The sequence below is a fragment of the Salvia splendens genome, chromosome 6, assembly GCF_004379255.2.
Source record: "Salvia splendens isolate huo1 chromosome 6, SspV2, whole genome shotgun sequence".
NCBI lineage: Eukaryota > Viridiplantae > Streptophyta > Magnoliopsida > Lamiales > Lamiaceae > Salvia > Salvia splendens.
The window spans coordinates 14,995,232-15,015,431 of NC_056037.1; the positions used below are offsets into that span (position 1 = coordinate 14,995,232).

The 20,200-nt window shown below is 41.7% G+C and overlaps 2 pseudogenes; one reads left to right on the top strand and one right to left on the bottom strand.

Annotated features, from left to right (window-relative positions):
* Positions 1 to 11,357: 11,357 nt before the first annotated feature.
* Positions 11,358 to 13,709, top strand: LOC121806893 (annotated as a pseudogene).
* A 353-nt stretch (positions 13,710 to 14,062) lies between these two features.
* On the bottom strand, positions 14,063 to 19,948 carry LOC121808544 (annotated as a pseudogene).
* Positions 19,949 to 20,200: the final 252 nt, after the last annotated feature.

A 20,200-nucleotide genomic window follows, 5' to 3' on the forward strand; every position in this document is an offset into this window, starting at 1 on the left:
ATGGGATAAACCCAAATCAGAACACGCATCCAGCCACGGTGGAAAAGGAAGTGACCGACCTCTTATCGCGAAAGGAAGAGCCCATCGATGAGCAAAAAAGGCCACCATCCCAGTATCAAATCAAGCTGATGACCAGAAAGATGAATTCAGAATGGGCAGATCCTGAAACCATCAAGGCAAACACACACCAAGGAGACACCCCCAATTCGTTCTCTTTCGATGTGAAGGGTCATCGGGTTGAGCCCTACAGAGACAAGACCAAAGCTGGAGTGGTGGAAGAAATTCCACTGATTTTTCCCCAATCTCAACCAGTGACCAGGTAGAAGGAGTGATCGGGTACTCCTGGCTAGTCTGCTTGATCAAACAACAAATTTTAAATCCATTAAATTGATCAAGTGACAACCTAGAGGAACCCGGTCAAGTCCTTATAGTTAGTGTAAATAGTTTTTCTTGTGTTAGTTTTTATTTATTAGGAAGTTAAAGGACGGGAGTAGAGGCGAGAAACTGATCAAGTGGAGTTATTGAGTTTTCATCTGGATATAATTGACCACTTGATCAGTGCAACGAGGGCTAACCAATGGCCATAGTGATTTAATTAATCAGGGACAGGTGGTGATAGGACATATGCAGTCATTAGAGAGGTGTCAGACTGTGCCAACTGTCTTAATGAAAGGACGTCCTAGGGAGAGGGAGAAAGCGTACCAGAGAAGCTAAGCCAGCTGTCACTCTGAAAAAGGCGCGCCCGTGTGTGAACAGTCGCAGAGATCTCAACCGTCAGAGATCCCAACAGTCGTGGTATCAGTATAATAGACAGAATCTCAGGGCCGTATTTTACTTTCAACCAAAAGCGACTACAGTGCATTGCTTTTACTCTCCCCACACCGATCCAAATTTCAAACCCTTGCCTATTACATTTTCTCCACCAGCAGTCATCACCATTACGAGTGAAAATGTTTATCAAGCAAATTCCCACTCCTTCATCATCCCCCAGTGCCGGAGACGACGATGGCGACCAGGAAACTTCATCCCAAGTTCGTCAAGAAAATCCTAACTCTTGTACGCCAAACACCGCCCCACCACAAACCAGCACCGCTACTCCAAGTCTCGAAATAGATAAAGAAACCCTACGACACCTCAATAAAGTCCTCCTGAGTATACCTCGCAAGTTGGACGATGCAGCAGCATACGCCGAACTCAAGGCTAGACTTGGGATTTCCCGGTCTAAAAATCCTGCTTCGTCCTCTAAACCAAAGATCCCACCTAGTTCTCCTACATCACCAAAACCATCTTCCATCCAACCTTCACCTTCATCCCCAACCCAACCGATGCAATGTAGCGCAGACACCGCCGATGAAGAAGGGTTGGGGGAGGATTATGGGCAGCCGTTCGCTATTCCGTCGCCAGCAGGCGGTGGCGGCTCCGCTTCGATCCATAAGCCGCATTTGACTGAGGGCGGCGGCATCAACAGTGAAGAGGAAGAGGAATTCCGCCCGTTGTTCGACTATGGGAAGACGAAGGAAGAGGAACCGCTACGTCGTCAGACGCGGCGTATGACAACGGATCGGCTCCTGGAGGTAGCTGAAAACCTGAAAACACAAGGAGAGGAAGGAACGGTGGTGCAGAAGCCACGCATAGTACGGAGGCTGGTGGATGAAGAACCAGAAGAGCCTCAGTTCCAGGAAGCGGGAGAGGAGGAAAAAGCTACCAAGGGCAGCCTGGCGAGGGAAATGAGAGAGAGAAAGAGGAAGGGGAAGGAGAGTATTCTCCCTACTCCCAAGAGAAGCCGCCCCGCTGACACAGAGGTCACCATTGCAGATGCTTCTGCGGCCGCTTCCCCCCAACCAGGAGATGAGGACAGTGATTCAACTGGAGAGGAATTGCGTTGGACCAGAACGACCAGGAGACAACAAGGAAAGCCTGAAACCTCTCCTTCCATCGCCTAATCTCCTCAGCATGTGGTGTTGACCCCAGCTCTTCGCCAACAGATGATGGAGTTCGATGATCCTAAGATGCAGAAGGAGGTGCACCGAAGGTGACCTCCCAGAAGAAGTTAAAGGCGGGAAAGATGCTGCACCAGCCATCCCTGGAGAAGATAGGGATGAAGGAGAGGTTTTCAGCCTACATTGCCGGCATCGGTTTTGAATGGTTGCTAGAGGTCGATGAGGCCCCTGTGCCTGAGGACCTAGCCAAGGAGTTTTTCACATCCTTCCGCTTTACATGAAGTTCAGACCTGAACGAAGAGAGTGTTTCCTTCAGGGTCTTTGGCCAAGAACAACTAATGAGTCTCAACGATTTCTCTATCCGGATGGGCCTCTACACGGAACAACATGTGGCTTACGGGGTCTGGGTTGGGCGTGATATCGGTCTCCCTCAGAGGAACCCAGAATTCGATCAGCAAGCCGTCTGGAAGGCAATATGCGGAGGATGCGCCCCTACGTTCAGAACTTCTGAATCCAGAGGACATCTTATTGCTGATCCTGCCCTCCGCCTAGCCCAGGTTTACTTGGCCTCCAATCTCCTCGGACAAGCAAACACACTGGCGATTCTCACTCTGGCTGAGCTCTATTTCATGTGGAGCATGAGAGAACAGAGGAAAGTCCACCTGGGGTTCTGGCTGGCGTATTCCACGAACCAGATGGCTACCGATGCTGCCCGCCATTTGAACATCTGCCACCTCCTCGGGGCCTATCCGAGGAGAAACTGGATCGTGAAAAGAGTCGGACGCCCCGTCCTTTGCCCTAGTCCTGAAATGTTTGACCTTGACTTCTTTGTTAGAATTCAGGTTTTAGAGAAGACGAATGGAAGGAATTTTAAGTTTTACGCAGCAGGCCGGCGGGAGCAGCAAAGAAGCTAGCCCCAGAGGAGAAGAAGGTTAGAGGAGGCCTCAGCAAACCTTGCCGATGGAGAGGAAGATGATACACACCAAACGTCCACTCCAAGAGTGGAGCAGGAGGAGGCTTCAAGCACTGACAATGCATGGAAGCTCCAAGTGGAGCAGACATTGATGCAGGTGGTGGAGAATTCAAATCCTCAAATGGTTCTGCTGGCCAGGATGGTGGGAACTACCCAAGACCAGACCCCTGCCAAACGACCAACACCTCCCTCTACACGCTCTCCTCCGTCTCAGCGCCCGTTTTCCTTCAAGCACACCTCAGTCTCTCCCAGTAATCCTCCCGGAAAGCATTAAATACAACCCTCCATCTCAGCTCACGTTAATTTCAAAACAATTTTAGTTTTAATTTGTTTTTGGGTATGTATAACTGTCATTCTATTCCGCATCACACTTAGACCTGTTATGGGTCTAAGTGTGAGAAAGTATGCATGCTCGCTTTTGCTCTATATGTTGTTTGCCCGCTTTATGTGTCTTTTATTGTTGTTTCTATATTTATTAGCATGTGTTGATCGCCGGCATTGTCTCACACTTAGCCCAGTGTCTGGTCTAAGTGTGAGAAGTTTCCCTTATTTGTTGTTGTGTCGTTGCCTGTGCCTAACCATTTTTTTCACTGCATCAAGTCCCTCGAGGACGAGTTCATATGCAGTGGGGAGGGGGGACGGGTTAGTTACAGTAGAATCATACATGCTAAAAATTTTGACAAAAATAACAAATTCCAGTTAGTAATAAAATATGCAATATGCATGAAATTGGATAATTGGAATACTTGATTACTTTTTGGAAGAGTTAGAAAAAGGATTCAGTATGCTCACGTGTAAAAACTTGATTGTAAAAACTTGATCAATTTGAACGACGCAAGTATGATGGAAACGCTCAATTTCTAAACCAACTGTGAAACATCTCTATATGTGAGTTATAAGCCAAAAGTAGAACACTTTCTACTATTTTTACAAAAGGAAACTTTACGAGAGGCTGACTTTTAATATTGAGATGACAATTGCACAAGTAGTAAGAACTAAAGGCACTAGGACTTAGCCTTTTGAGCCATTTTCTTCCTTCGTTCCACAAACCCGCCTCACTAATCAAGGCACCCCTTAGTTAACCATGTTGAGCCCATACACTCTTACACATTCCTTGAAGCCTTAAAACCAAATTCAAAGTTTCATATCACATGAGGAAAGAGGGTCAAAGAGATGAATTTTGTCAAGGGAAACAAAAGGGGATAGCGATAGAATGGTCGAAATGAAGGGTAGCCGGGTTGATCAAGTTAGACAATCAGGTTGATCATATAAAAAGAAATGAAGAAAATGTTTGAGAAAAAGAGAGCAGGAAATAGTTGTAACCTGACCCAGAAAATCAAAAGTCAGGAAATAAGCCGGAAGTTATAAGGCTAAAGGTCGAAATTTGACCAAGAAGGAGCATCAAGCAGAGGAAGAAATAAATATCCCAAATCTGATCCAGCGAGTTTAATCAAATCTTTGGCTTTTTGACTCATGTGATTTTTCTTTTTAATTTACAAATTTTATTTTAAACTTAGAACCCCTAGGACCCTACCCTAATACGTTACTACCCTTGAGCCCCGTTACAACCCAAAACAAAGACCTTAAGGAACTATCATGTGCAGTCCGATTCAAGGTATTAAATTTATGGCAACACCGAGCGAACAAGTCCTAACATCTCTGGTGAGAAATGAGTGACTAAGTGAATCCAACAGTGGTTTTTAAATTGAGCAATCTTGACAAGCTGACACCTTGATCAAGCAAAAGCGAAAGAGAAGGAACACAGACTACTGACAAATGGATTGACCTCGACCTCGGGTATGATTGTTGAAAAATTATTCGGTCTAATGCATACATGTGAATACGTGTTTTTTATCTTGAAGTCTTGTTTTAGTTTTTTCTTTACCTGTGAAATAAGTAAACCATGCCTGAAATTTGCCTTATCTTTTTTCTTTTCTTTTTTTTTCTTTATACTTGAGGACAAGTATGTTTTAAATGTGAGCAGTTTGATAAGGCTCATTTCATGCATCGGTTTAAGGGTAAAATGTACGCTGCTTGATCTGTTTATCGCGCAAAACAAGTGTTAAATGTGCAGGAATGCCACTTGACCAAGGCAGCAAGGCCAAACTGATCAAGCAAGTACAAAAGGCGATAAAAGGCCAATAATCGGGGGAGTTGATCAAGGGGAGTGATCAAGCAGTTAGGCGGGGACCGCTGGCTTCTAGAAGAAGAACACATGAGGAAATGAGCTGGATGTGTGAAAGTGTGTCCATGCAAACTACTGATTTGATCGAGTGGTGGAGCCTCTACAGCTCAAAGAAGAGATCAAGAAATGAAGCTCGGCTTTGAGCTAGCCGAGAAAGGGAGTTCGGTTTTTGAGCCGAGAAGGGAGTTCGGTTTTGAGCCGAGAAGGGAGTTCAGTTTTGAGCCGAGTAGCGGTTATAACTAACTTTGGGAAATAGAGTTAGTTGGATTTTATTTCTTGATTGCATCTTGTATAAATAGCTCGATAGAGCTCAGTAGTGAAGTAGCAGAATTACACCATATACACACACACCCAGAGAGATTAATTCTCAAGATAGCGAGCGGTTGTGAGCGGTAGAGTGTGAGTGTGAGTTCATTGTAATTGTAAAGAGTTCATCAATAAGATTCCGGTCATCTTCTCCGTGGACGTATGTGGTTTATCACCGAACCACGTTATATCGTTTGCGTGCTTTATTTTCTCGATTACGTGTGTGAGATCAGCGGCATCGCAACCCAACAGGTGGCGCCGTCTGTGGGAATTTCCCAAAGGAGTTCTTGATTGCTTTCTGGGATAGTTAGGGTCCAAGAATTCCGGTACTTGAGCTGATCTTGGCGATTGCCCACCGTCTGTTTGAGAAATGTCTACAGCTAAGTTTGAGGTGGAGAAGTTCACCGGGAAAAATGACTTTGGGCTGTGGAGGTTGAAGATAAAGGCCATCTTGATGCAGCAGGGCCTATGGAATATCTTGAAGAATGAAGTCGATGCCGAGAAAGAAGCGGAGGTCGATGAAAAAGAGAAAGGAAAGCTTCAGGATATGCAGTATAGAGCCTACAGCACCCTAATCTTGAATTTGTCAGATAGGGTTCTGAGGGAAGTCTCCAAAGAGGAGACAGCTGCGGGAGTATGGACAAAACTTGAGTCATTGTACATGACCAAGTCCATTACAAATCGTTTACACCTGAAGCAGAAACTCCTTGCATTCAGATTCTCAGATGCGAGAGGAATTACAGAGCAACTTGAAGAATTTGGTAAGTGTGTAGATGATTTGGAAAATATCGATGAAATGATCAAGGATGAAGATAAAGCCTTGATGCTGCTGAATTCGCTTCCTAAGAGTTTTGAACACTTCAAGGATGCGGTGTTACTTGGAAGAGAGTCCAAGGTTACATATGAAGAAATTCATTCTGCTCTGAAAATGAAGGAATCGCAGAAGAATGATTATTCCACTTCTACTAGACAAAATGATCCAGTGGCTGAGAGTCTTTTCTTGAAGAAGGGTCAGAACAAGAAAGTTTTCAACAAGAAGAAACAAAACAAAGATAAGGCTGAGGGAGAGAGGGAGACTAGAAGCTGCTACTATTGCAGAAAGCCGGGTCACTTGAAGAAGGCATGTTTTGCTTGGAAAAGGAAGCAAGAACAAGCGATCAATGCAGGTTCAAATACTGCAGATCTTGCTCAGGAAGTGGAGGCCAATGAGGCCTTGAATATACTCTCAGGGGCAAGAATTGAAGAATGTTGGATCATGGACTCGGGTTGCTCCTTTCATATATGCTCCCACAGATCCTGGTTTCAAAAGTTGACAGCACACACAGGATCAGTAATGTTGGGGAATGATCAGACATGTGATGTTAGAGGGATTGGAGAAATCAAGCTGAAGGTGAGTGATGGTAGTGTAAAAACTCTCACAGAAGTGAGGTTCATACCTCAGATCAAGAGAAACTTGATTTCTTTAGGGCTGCTGGAGTCCAAGGGCTACAGGTTTGAGTCCAGTAACGGAGTGCTCAGGGTGACAAAGGGTCCCAGAATAGTCATGGAGGCCAAAAGAAAGAATAGCCTGTATTACTTGGTGGGTGAAACCGTGATCAATGCAGCAAATGTTACTCAGTCAGAGAGCCTGGATCTGTGGCATGCTAGACTTGGGCATGTGGGGGAAAAAGGCATCAAGGAGCTTGCTAAGCTGGGTGTAATGAGGCTGGGGACATCAGAGAGGCTCAACAAATGTGAGTCTTGTATTCTTGGAAAGGCAAAAAGGCTACCATTCTCTGGTGGAAAGCACACTACAACAGCTCCCTTTGTATATGCTCACAGTGACTTATGGGGGCCTTCTCCAGCAGAATCCATAGGTGGAGGTAAGTATTTCATATCTATTATAGATGACTATTCAAGAAAGGTATGGGTTTACATCCTCAAAGAGAAGTCTCAAGCATTTGAGAGGTTTAGAGAATGGCATACTAGATTTGAAAATGAGAGAGGGTCAGTGCTGAAGTACTTAAGAACTGATAATGGGATGGAGTTCTTATCTACTGAGTTTGATAGCTTCTGTAAAATGAAAGGGATAAGAAGGCATAGGACCGTGCCAAGGAACCCTCAACAGAACGGGCTGGCAGAGAGGATGAACAGGACGTTGCTAGAAAGAGTGAGATGCATGTTGTTCTACTCTGGAATGCCAAAGAAATTTTGGGCAGAGGCTGTTTCTACTGCAGCTGATCTGATTAACAAATGCCCCTCTTCATCAATTTCTAATGAGACTCCTGATCAGAGATGGTATGGAACTTTGGGAGACTACTCAGGCTTGAAGATTTTTGGGTGTGCGGCTTATGCACATATCAAGCAGAATAAGTTGGAACCAAGAGCAAGAAAATGTGTGATGTTGGGATACCAAGATGGAGTGAAGGGGTATAGGTTATGGAATATGGATGAAGGGGGTCAGAATATCATTGTGAGTAGAGATGTAGTGTTCGATGAAGGAGAAATGCCATTCAAGAAAAGTAGAGCACCCCCTGGTGGTGACAGTAGCTCTAGCATACAAGAGTTTGAGTTTGATGAGAAATCTGCTTGGTCTGATGCTGATGAGGATGTTGAAATCTCTGAACACCAAGAAGAAGGTGGAGCTTCCAGTTCTCAGTCAGATGAAAACACAAGCGGTGGAGATCCATCAAATCAAGGAAACAGAAGAAATCCAAGGAGGAATGCAGGCTTGCCCAGCAGGTTTTCAGATTATGATATGAGCTTCTTTGCTCTTTGTGTAGCAGAGGTGCTCATGTTCTCAGAGCCTTCAACCTATGAAGAAGCCATAAATTGCAAGGAAAGTCAGAAGTGGATCAGAGCCATGGAAGAAGAAATAGAGTCCTTGTTGAGAAATGGGACTTGGATTTTGGTGAATGACCCAGGGACTCAGAAACTCATAAGTTGCAAGTGGCTATTTAAGAAGAAGGTTGAAGTTGGGGAAGTTGAAAGCATACGTTTTAAGGCAAGGTTGGTAGCTAGAGGATTCACACAAGTAGAAGGTATTGACTACACTGAGGTGTTCTCTCCAGTGGTAAAACACACCTCCATTCGGATCTTATTGGCCTTGACAGCTCATTTTGATTGGGAGCTGCATCAACTCGATGTAAAAACAGCTTTTTTACATGGGGATCTAGAGGAGACGATCTATATGATGCAGCCTAAGGGTTTTGAAAGGCCTGGAGAAGAAAAGAAGGTTTGCTTACTTAAGAAAAGCCTATACGGGCTCAAGCAGAGCAGTAGGCAGTGGAACAAGAAGTTCCATGAGCAAATGGAGCTGATGGAGTTTGAGAGATCCAGCTTTGATAGCTGTGTATATGTCAAGAGAAGTGGAGATTTGATAATAGCCTACCTGTTACTGTATGTAGATGATATTCTACTAGCTGGATCAAGCTTGAGTGAATTGCAGATTGTAAAAGATGAGCTTAAACAAAAGTTTGAGATGAAGGATCTTGGGGAGGCAAAACGAATCCTAGGCATGGACATTGTCAGAAATAGGAAGAAGAAGGAACTGAGGCTTGTGCAAGCTGAGTACATCAAGAAAGTGATAAGGAAATATCAGGTGACAAATGCAAAGGCAGTCTCTACTCCATTAGCAGGCCATTTTAAGTTGAGCAAAGAACAGGCGCCTAAAACCGATGAAATCAGAAGGGAAATGAGTGCGATACCATATGCGAATATAGTGGGAAGCATAATGTACTTGATGATATGTACAAGGCCGGATGTGGCTCATGCTATAAGCGTGGCTAGCAGGTACATGGCTGATCCGGGTAGAGAACACTGGATGGCTCTGAAATGGATCTTGAAATATTTGGGAGGATCTGTTATGATTGGTTTGAGATTTGGTGGAAAAGCATGGTCTGAGAAAGATGAGATTCTTGTAGGCTACTGTGATTCTGATTATGCGGCCAACTTGGATAATAGGAAGTCCCAAAGCGGCTACATATTCACTTTGTTTGGTACAGCCATTAGTTGGAAGTCGAATCTACAACCGGTGGTCGCATTGTCCACAACTGAGGTAGAATATATTGCACTAACAGAGGCCGCAAAGGAGGGAAAATGGCTACAAGGAATCTTACAAGATCTGGGGATAGAGCTGGGAGCAGTAATGATTAATTGTGACAGCAATTCAGCCACATGCTTAGCCAAGCACCAAATGTTCCATGAGAGATCTAAACATATCGATGTAAGGAGGCACTTCATCAGAGACGAAATTCAGAGTGGGAAGATCAATGTGGTGAAGGTTCCCACTGAAGAAAATGCCTCAGACATGTTAACCAAGTCACTGCCAACTTTGAAGTTTAAGCATTGCTTGAAGTTGGTGGAAATTGTGGAATGTTGAAGTATGGAACAGGATTGAGAAGGGAATCTAGATATTGATGGAGTTTTGCAAGGACAAGGTGGAGATTTGTGAAAGTGTGTCCATGCAAACTACTGATTTGATCGAGTGGTGGAGCCTCTGCAGCTCAAAGAAGAGATCAAGAAATGAAGCTCGGCTTTGAGCTAGCCGAGAAAGGGAGTTCGGTTTTTGAGCCGAGAAGGGAGTTCGGTTTTGAGCCGAGAAGGGAGTTCGGTTTTGAGCCGAGTAGCGGTTATAACTAACTTTGGGAAATAGAGTTAGTTGGATTTTATTTCTTGATTGCATCTTGTATAAATAGCTCGATAGAGCTCAGTAGTGAAGTAGCAGAATTACACCATATACACACACACCCAGAGAGATTAATTCTCAAGATAGCGAGCGGTTGTGAGCGGTAGAGTGTGAGTGTGAGTTCATTGTAATTGTAAAGAGTTCATCAATAAGATTCCGGTCATCTTCTCCGTGGACGTAGGTGGTTTATCACCGAACCACGTTATATCGTTTGCGTGCTTTATTTTCTCGATTACGTGTGTGAGATCAGCGGCATCGCAACCCAACAGGATGTGGCGCACCATTCTGTTATCAAGGACAACGTTTTAGAATGGGACACGTGCTAGCTTATGAGACGAAGGACGGACCTGAATCATGAATCTGTTACTCAAAAGTGTCGTCATTCTAGAAGAAAGGCACGTAGCAATCAATGAGCCGCTCATTCTCAGCATGAGCGAATATTCCCTGTCAGGATCGTTATCCAGCTGGAGGCCGAATCGAGCTTATAAATAGAGGGTGTGCCATCACAAGAAAAACAAATCATTTACTTTCCGTCTACTTTAGCTTAGTTTAGCTTAATTCAGTTCTCTAGAATAGCTTAGCTTAGATAAAGTAATGCGTAGTTAGAAAGGGGAATTAAAGAAGCGCTGCAGAATACTTGTTTTCTGTGGGCGTATTCCTAAATTACCTGCCGAGATTCTTCTCGGTTTTACTTGCTTTCTTATTTTCCGAAGTATTAGCTTAGTTTTAATTTCACGCTGTATTACTCTCAGTTTAGTTTAATCAAAGTTATTTCGTTTTCATCCTCGCATTTACTTTTCCGCTGTTACCTGCAATTTACTTGACACAGTAGTTAAATCTCCGTTGACCAAGCTAGCTAGTTTAATTCTGCCTAGAGTAAAAACATTAGTTAAAAACTCCCAAGTTTAAGCGTGGCAGCAGCCAATCCCCCTGTTCACTACTCACACACTCAACACACCAACTTCTCTGTGGGATCGACCCCGAACTTGTCGCTTTACTGTTAAAGTTGTGCAAAATTGGGAGTTTACAAATTACTTTGGTAAGGAAGAAAGAGCGAGACCAAGACTGCATTGATTAAGTGGCAACGATATTTGCTAACCGATCCGACCGGTTCGGTTATCATTCCATATAAGTTGATCTGCATTCTAATCGCGCTTTCGTCTTTCCAAGTCCTTCCAATGTTACTGAGCATTTCCTCATGTACTATACCATCTAACTAATACTTGTGCCTTTTAATATAGTGTGATTTGTATGATGTGAATTGCTTGATGTGGTTTCTCTTTTGTGTAGGGTGATCTTCTGAAGGTGAAAGTGAATAAATTGGCCTCTGTAAAAACTCAACTTCCTTATGCCTATTATTCCCTTCCTTACTGTAAACCAAAGAAAATTGAAGACAGTGCTGAGAATCTTGGGGAAGTCCTTCGTGGTGATCGCATTGAGAACTCTCCTTATGAGGTTTGTGTTTCTTTTGGCCTCTTTTGAAATTATCGTATTTTATTCATTCCAGACCAAGTGTAATCCTATCGTTTAGTTATTATTTTTGTGATTCAACTACTCATTGAGTTCATACGTGTAGTTTAAAATGCGAGAACCGCAGATGTGCAATGTTGTTTGTCATGTTACACTTAACAACAAAGACGTAAAACAGTTCAAAGAAAAGATTGATGATGAATATCGAGTGAACATGTAAGCCAATCTTGAAAGAATTTTTTGTCGTTCCATATCAGGTCATATAAAATAACTATCGGTTTCTGCGGTTTCTTTTGTAGGATTTTGGATAATCTCCCCCTTGTTGTACCTTTTAGAAGACCTGATACGGATGCCCTGGTTTATCAGCATGGTTTTCCAGTTGGTTTTAAAGCACAATATGCTGGAGTAAGTATAGATTGATTTTGTTTAGTAGAACTTCCTTTTCAGACTGCAAGTTAGATTTTGATTTCTTGTATTTTCCCTGTTTTACCAGAGTAAAGATGAGAGGTATTTTATCTACAATCACTTGGCATTTACAGTGAAGTATCATAAGGATGAAGAAACTGATGCTGCAAGAATTGTGGGTTTTGAAGCCAAACATTTCAGGTAATATGTTACTGATTTTCAAGGTAACAGTATTTTTCTGCTTTTTCTAACATTACTAATCTTGGATTGTATTCAGTATTAAGCATGGATATGATGGTAAATGGGATGACAGTAAAACACGACTGACAACATGTGATCCTCATGCGAAACGGACAGTAACTAACTCCAACACTCCACATGTGGCTGACGATAAGGAAATCATATTTACTTATGATGTGGATTTTCAGGTAAAGCTTTCTTTCTTGATATGGGTGGAATACTCTTTTTGTCGATAAGTAGGAATTGATTACATGATGCATTGCTTCACTGTACTCCTTGTTGTAGGAAAGTGAAGTCAAGTGGGCATCTAGATGGGATACATATCTTTACATGGCTGATCAAATCCATCGGTTCTCTATTGTCAATTCTTTGATGATTGTTCTCTTTCTCTCGGGAATGGTGGCTATGATTATGCTGCGGACTCTTTATCGTGACATCTCTAGGTACAACCAGTTGGAGACTCAGGAAGAAGCTCAAGAAGAGACTGGGTGGAAATTAGTTCATGGAGATGTTTTCAGGCTTCCAACGAACTCAGATTTGCTCTGTGTTTATGTTGGTACTGGGGTACAGTTTCTCGGGATGATACTGGTGACCATGATTTTCGCAGCACTGGGCTTCCTCTAACCGAGGAGGGCTGATGACAGCGATGCTTCTTCTTTGGGTGCTCATGGGAATTTTGGCAGGATATGCCTCTGCCCGTCTCTACAAGATGTTCAAAGGAGCAGAGTGGAAGAAAATTACTCTTCAAACAGCTTTTATGTTCCCTGGAATTGTCTTTGCTATTTTCTTCGTTGTGAATGCGCTGATTTGGGGTGAGAAATCCTCAGGAGCTGTGCCATTCGGTACTATGTTTGTATTGGTGCTCATGTGGTTTGGAATTTCAGTTCCACTTGTGTTTGTAGGTAGCTACGTAGGCTTTAGAAAGCCAGCCATTGAGGCTCCAGTGAAAACCAATAAAATTCCAAGGCAGATACCCGAGCAGGCCTGGTACATGAACCCGTTCTTCTCTATCTTAATTGGAGGCATCCTCCCGTTTGGTGCAGTATTCATCGAGCTGTTCTTCATCCTGACTTCTATATGGCTGCAGCAGTTTTACTACATTTTCGGTTTCCTTTTCCTCGTGTTCCTCATCTTGATTGTGACCTGTGCTGAGATCACTGTCGTGCTATGCTATTTCGAACTGTGCAGCGAGGACTACTTGTGGTGGTGGAGATCTTACCTTACGTCAGGTTCCTCAGCTTTATACCTATTCCTCTTTGCGGCATTCTACTTCTTCACAAAGCTCAACATAACAAAACCTGTCTCGGGCATCCTTTACTTCGGCTATATGTTGATTGGTTCATACGCGTTCTTCGTGTTGACTGGTACAATTGGTTTCTACGCCTGCTTCTGGTTCACGAGACTCATCTACTCATCGGTCAAGATAGACTAGATCACTTCCTTCTGGCTTCTCATATTATAGTGATTATAGTTTTACGGCATTGTTTTTCATACTAGCTGTATTGATTGAATCTGTAATATTATTCTCGGTTTGTGTATTCATTTTTGGATGATTTTGGAGTAATTCTTGTAGTTTTATTACGTAGATACTTTTTTGCAAGATTGATTTAAGTAAAATGTTAACATCCAAGAATTTGCAGTCGAAACTGCAGAAAACCGTCTTGAAAACCATACAGAGCCATATTTTCCCTATTAACGAGTTTTGTCATAATTTGCAAACTAATTAATTCCATATATTTACACGCGTTCTGTTTAAATATGTGAGCCGGCCGAGAGTGGCATGAGACGACGGCCTGCACCATGGCTTGCAACTGTCTCGTTCCGCATGGACGGGCTCAAGCCCATGCATTTTGAGTTCTGTAAATAATGCGCATCGGTTTGTTACCTAAATGATAAATTTACACATTCCTTAAGAAATGGTTGATGTAAACATAATTCTGTCATCTCAGAATAGCAGTAAAATATTGTAGTGCACAAATATAAACTTGGGAACTCCCCAATATTGCTGTAGGAGTCCCATTTTTAAGTCAGAAAATTACACCTAATCTGCATCGGCAGTAAAATCAGGCTCCGGTGGCTTTTGTAACTTGACCAACTCCCGGGCGCTCTTGAGGTTCCGATTTCTGTGAACCCCACGCATTGCGTTTGCAGCGAACTTGGTAGCCAAGAAAGTGGCACCGATGCTGTATGAGCCACTGCCAGCATTGCTGCTCTCCCTGGCTAATCCCGCCTCCTCTTCTTCCTTCTTTCTCTGCAGCTCGAGGAGTTTTCTCTTGGAGTAGCGTCGCCATGCTGCTTGAATGAAGCAGGCAGCCCATGTGCGCCACTGCTGAGAGTAGAAACGGAAGGTGTGCTGGACCTGTCGGCTATGGAGCCTTCTGAATTGACTGGCAACGAATTTCAGCTCGTCGGCTGTCAGTGCAAAAGCCTCCACTTCGGTCAGCGCCTTCACGGTCCGAGTGGAGGATGGCAGGTTGGAACCAGACTTCGGATCCAGCGCCCACGTCAGAAGCTCCTCACCACAGAAATCTCCTTCTTTGAGTAAACTACGGTTGAAAAACCCACTTCTTCCACCATCGGTGGTTACGCTCTCGAGGCGGCCGCGTATGAGAAATATCATCTCGTCGACCGGATCGCCCTCACGTACGATGTAAGTGCGTTCGGTGTACAGACAAGGTTTCAGCCTCTCACAGATGGCATCAAGCAATCTCTCATCCATATTCTCAAAGAGTGGGACCTGTCAAATTTGTGTCAATATTTATAGCTACAGAATTCTAAGGCACTCAGAAGCAACTTTTAATATGAAGTTTACCCTCTTGACTAATGCCAAACAAAGATGGCGTTTTATGTCTCTTCTGAGATCTTTTGGTAAACTCTCGACCAAGCTATGCTCGTCCACACCACGTGTCTCCAACCACTTGTACTGATCATAGCGTCTAACCCGCTCTCTGAGGTCTGGTGGGAGCAAGCGATGATGCATCCATTGCTCCGAGTCACGCCTTTTAACTCTCATCTCTTCAAGGCGGATTGTGAGCGACTGAAGGTATGTCTGTGAAAAGAGCAAAGCAGCTAAAAAGTTGAGGCATTTACATATCTAAGATTTGCATAGTGCAGAATCTACAGATCACAAAATTATTTTTCATAATGATACATTGAATAAAGAGTCAATAATGATAGATACCCAATAATAAAAAATAAAACATAAAAGACACAAACAGCAGAGGATCGTATGACCTCCACTTGGGCTTAAAGACACTCATGCATATCAAATCTGTTTTCATTATTCGGCATAGAAATGTCCTAAATTACTATTCCCACTGTCCCATTATTTATAAAACATTTCATTTGGGCACGGGTATATAGGAGTTGAAAAGTAATGTGAGGAATATATACTACATTGTTTAATGTCATGTGAGGAACAAAGATGTCTTATAAAGAATCATAATCATATTATAAAGGACAGCCCAAAAAGGAATATGTGTCATGAGTAATGGGATGGAGGGAGTACGTGTTATTTCACTTAATACCGAGGAGAAGAAGAAGAAGATTGTTACATCAATAACAAGTTGGACAGAGGAGGGTGAGGAAAATACTCGCATATGTAACATATCACCATTTACCTGCATATTCCCAATCAAAAGTGCAAAAAGAATGAGTCCAAAGATGGCTAGAGCAATGCTGAATATAGACTCTCCAGGGTAAGTGCTGGTTTGTAGTCCTTGTCCAAGAGTACTGCGGGTAAGAAGAAGATTTATGTCTTTAAATTGCTTAAGCACCACATTTGAGGATACCTTGATTATCTGACCGTATTATTTTGATTTCAAATATCCATGAAATACAATTATCAGTGACATGCGTAGGTGTATGTAGAAAAGCTTCAAGCAACTTATAGGAAAAAAGAGCAGGCAGAAGAGTAAGAAAACTCTTAATTGGTAAAGCTAAATTGTTAACTACAAAGGCCTCTCTAGATGCTCCATATCTGATAAACATATAGTGGTGACCCAACATTATACCATTCACATATATGATCAGGTGACCTTATGAAAAAGTTTCTTTACCTCAGATTCTGCAGCCCCCACCATAAACAGTAACAATATTTTGATAAAAACTTTCTCGATGAAACTATCTCAGATGCCAAAGCCTGCCTGAAAATACCAAAATCAAATGGAACATTGGCTTCATCATCCACAGGGCACGCTGAGCTCAAAACTCCCTCACTAATGTTCCTCCAGATATTATAATTAGCCATATCTTGATTTCCACAATATAAGAAAGCAGTGGTACAGTTGTTTTCTTCATGTTTGCAAGCTTTTTGCCAGCATGTATCATTTCGCTCCACAGATAACAAGTACCAGAAAGCCCCAACTATCTGCAAAGAAGACAAGACAGAATATGTTCTCTTATTATTATTATTTCCCATAAAAAAACAGAGCCTATCATATTGAGTATACCAGCATATCATGATTGGTCTGTATACAGTTAATTTCTGTAGGAGAATGGTAGGCTTGTTGAATATCGCTATATTACAATATAGATAACAAAAGATATCCACCATTTAGACTTGTAGCAAATGGTAAGAGCAGTAATTCCAGACAAATCTTCTTCGCCAAATGTGCTAGAGTTTCATAATCCATGGATGATATTATTAAACAGACCCGAGACCGATGTAAAAAGACATCTTAACAATTGATCGTTAAAGAATTAAATCTATCCTGTGCAACGAATAGAAGTTCTCCAAAAAAATCATGCAGAATAACACTTGGAGAATCACAGTTCTCATTTTGGATTGGATCCAGGCCCAAGTGGGCACTCACTGACAGGCAACAAGGAGGAGTCAGTTATATGCACTGCAGATTATGAACATAGCATCACATGGGGAGACTAAAATCTTTGTGGATGCTAGGCCATGATAACCAGTCTTAAGTTTCATGCTTGAGGAGTCACTACATCCTAATGCAAAGTTCAAAGATATGGATGTCCAAGACGGATATTTTGGAAATCATAACATTGTATTGCTGCAAGAATGATGCCATACAACAGTTTATAAGAATGCTTACGTGACTGGCAAGCATGTACAGCAGCAAGTAGGACACTGCACCAGCCCATGCAGTTTCAGCAAAGACACCAGAAGTTCTTTTTAATTCTGAAGTGAGCGGCATAATTCGGGTGAATCTAGGAATATATTGGAGCAAAATGATGAAAAATAATGCTTGCTTTGTAGCCAGCACATCTGATCCATTTGACCTCTGCAGAAATCTCCAGACAACAATCTGCATATATCCAAGAAAATGATGTTTAGAAATTTTAAATAAATTCTAAGGAACAACTACAATGTAGAACCATTTAAATAGATATACTTATTCCAAACAAAAAAAATGAAAAGCTCAAACACTAAAGTAGCAAGTAAATAACTAAATAGAGATCATATACTCCCTTGATTCCATGGCTGCAAAAGCTACAGCCAGCATATACGATTCATGTATCTAATTAAAAGATGTCTTACTGAAAAAAACTAGGAAAATTAAAAGGAGAAATAAGCCGAAGAAAAGCAGCAATATATTAATCACCCCACATTGGTAGCAATGTTCAGAATATTGTGTTTCAAAAGCATTCTGTTCTGGTTAGATTATAGCTATTCTAAAACCTAATTATAGCTATTCTAAAACCTAATTAGAAAGTAGACATCATCTAACTGTTCAAAATTCCACCAACAGATCAGTAAATAAAAGGCCATTTTATGTTTTAGGAAGGATTAAGACAAAAGATACAGTAACACAATTCAAAAGACAAATAAGAATGCAATTTCTCTAACCTGTGGAAGGGGAAGCACAGCAAGGAAATCAATGATGAAATAGCACTTCAAGTACCGCTTAGCAATTTGTCCAGGATCAATTACAAGTTCACCTCGCCCAAACACACGGGATGATGGGGCAATATAAGCAGTCCGGAATTGGAGAACCATGTGAATAAGATAGAAAGCATCAACAATTGTGCGCAGTGTTGTAGCCGTGATGGCCAATTTCCTATCTATGTCCAGGCATTTTTCTGATTTATTAAAAACTGGGAGAAAGAAAAACAGAGGATCTACAGATACTCCCAGAATACATGACATCACAAAAAGCTTGTTCCAAAGGGTAAGGAGTTTGTCTTGGGGGTCAAAAATCCTCTTCTCTGACACCTTGAGGTCCTCTGGGAAAACTGCTCGAGAGACACCAAAACCAAGGGACCGACCAATAGATTTTAGACCTTGAGATCCTTTCTTCATTCCTCTGTTAAAGGACTTTGATGGAGCAGATGATTACCACGGCCCAAACCATCGATACTCAAGCCGCATTTGTTTGCAGCAACTGAAGTAGATGGGGATGAGACTCTGGAATCCAAGTCATCCAATCTAATATAAAAAATAAGAAAGAAAAAACATTCATAAACACCTTCCCGGTAAAAGACAGTGAAACAACATCTAGTACTTTGTCCCAAGTGCACTGATGAGAGCATTTAGTTATTGTATGTTCATGATCGAAAGAAATGTCCACCTTTGAAAGAAATTTAAAGATTAAATTTACTCAAAACTCCACTTTCTCAGGAAAGCATCTCTAGCATAAGCAGTCTAACGTGAAGCCACCAAATCAGATTACTTTTACAATTCAAGAATAATATAAGCAAGTGAAAAGGATACCTTACAAACTTGTCCCGCTGCCCGGTGATGTATTGAGTCTTTGGCCCACAATCGAACATTTTGTACAATTAAATCAAATTTGACTGCAAGCAGAATAGATAGACATAAGAAGTCTGAATAAGGTATTACACGCTCAAAAAACTCTGGTGTGCTATAGGAATGAATTACATTTTAATTTTGTTCTATTGCACATAAGAAGGCGTTTATGACCAAGCTCATTTCATAATCGAGCATCAAAGTTATTATTAAAATTGCTTACTCCATAAATTAATTGGAATAGCTCAGTGTGAAAGTAAAAAAATCCTAATGCAATTAACAATCCAAAAAGTGAAAAACTGAACTTAGAACTTAGAACATGCAACAATGCACTACTATTCCCTCATCAACTCCATGTCTTCCAAAATCCAAGATCAAATTATAGAACAAGTCTCCCGAAGTTTGCTATAAAGAACACTCCCGAAATCTAGCCAATATAATAACTAAGAAAACAATTTGTCTAGGTCGAGAGAATCCATATCTCTAAGGACATCAATTTCGCCTAAAGCCAATTCTCATAAGAGTTTTTGTTCCCTGCGTATAAAGTGCCTCAACATTCAGTATCCCACAAATTCTCTCGATTAACAAGCGTTTCAATTAAGCCTACAACATATATATAACTGCTTCTCCATCATACCTGAAAAGGGAAAATCGACCACAGCTGTAAATTCATCTTCTGAATAAAGTCAGCTCGGCAACTATCGAATTTTGCGGAAACCTTATCAAGTAAGTCTTCAGGAAATTGCAGAACACAAGTGTAAAATAACTACCATAGAATCTAACAATAAAATTCATTAACAGAGAGAGAAGCAAAGTAAATCACAGGCAATCAAATGAAAGAGATACTGAATTCAGATGCCTAAGTATAGACAACTAGATCAAAAGGAGAGACTCACAGCAAAATTCCAAATATATTTAGCTATAGTCCGCGTTTCTGTCAGCAGCATCTAAGAGGGAGAGGGAGAGGGAGATGTAGGGAGAGAGAGAGAGAGAGGAGAGCAGAATTGCAGGAAGTCAAAATTCTCCAAGTAAAGTAATGCAGGAAGTGGAGGAGCACAATTTAGAAATTGACGCATATGTCCTCGAAACTGACAGGGATTTTTGTTTTAATTAATTCGAAGATTTAGTCAGAAAATAGTAATATACGCTTTATTTGAAGTCATTTTTAATTAGATTTCTCATTTCTATAATCTCCAGACTTTTGACGGAAATATTAAGGGATTACAATATTTAATACCAGTAATTTGTTTGTTATCCTCTATGTAGTAGTATTAGACTGTTGAACCAGTCACGACCTATTTGA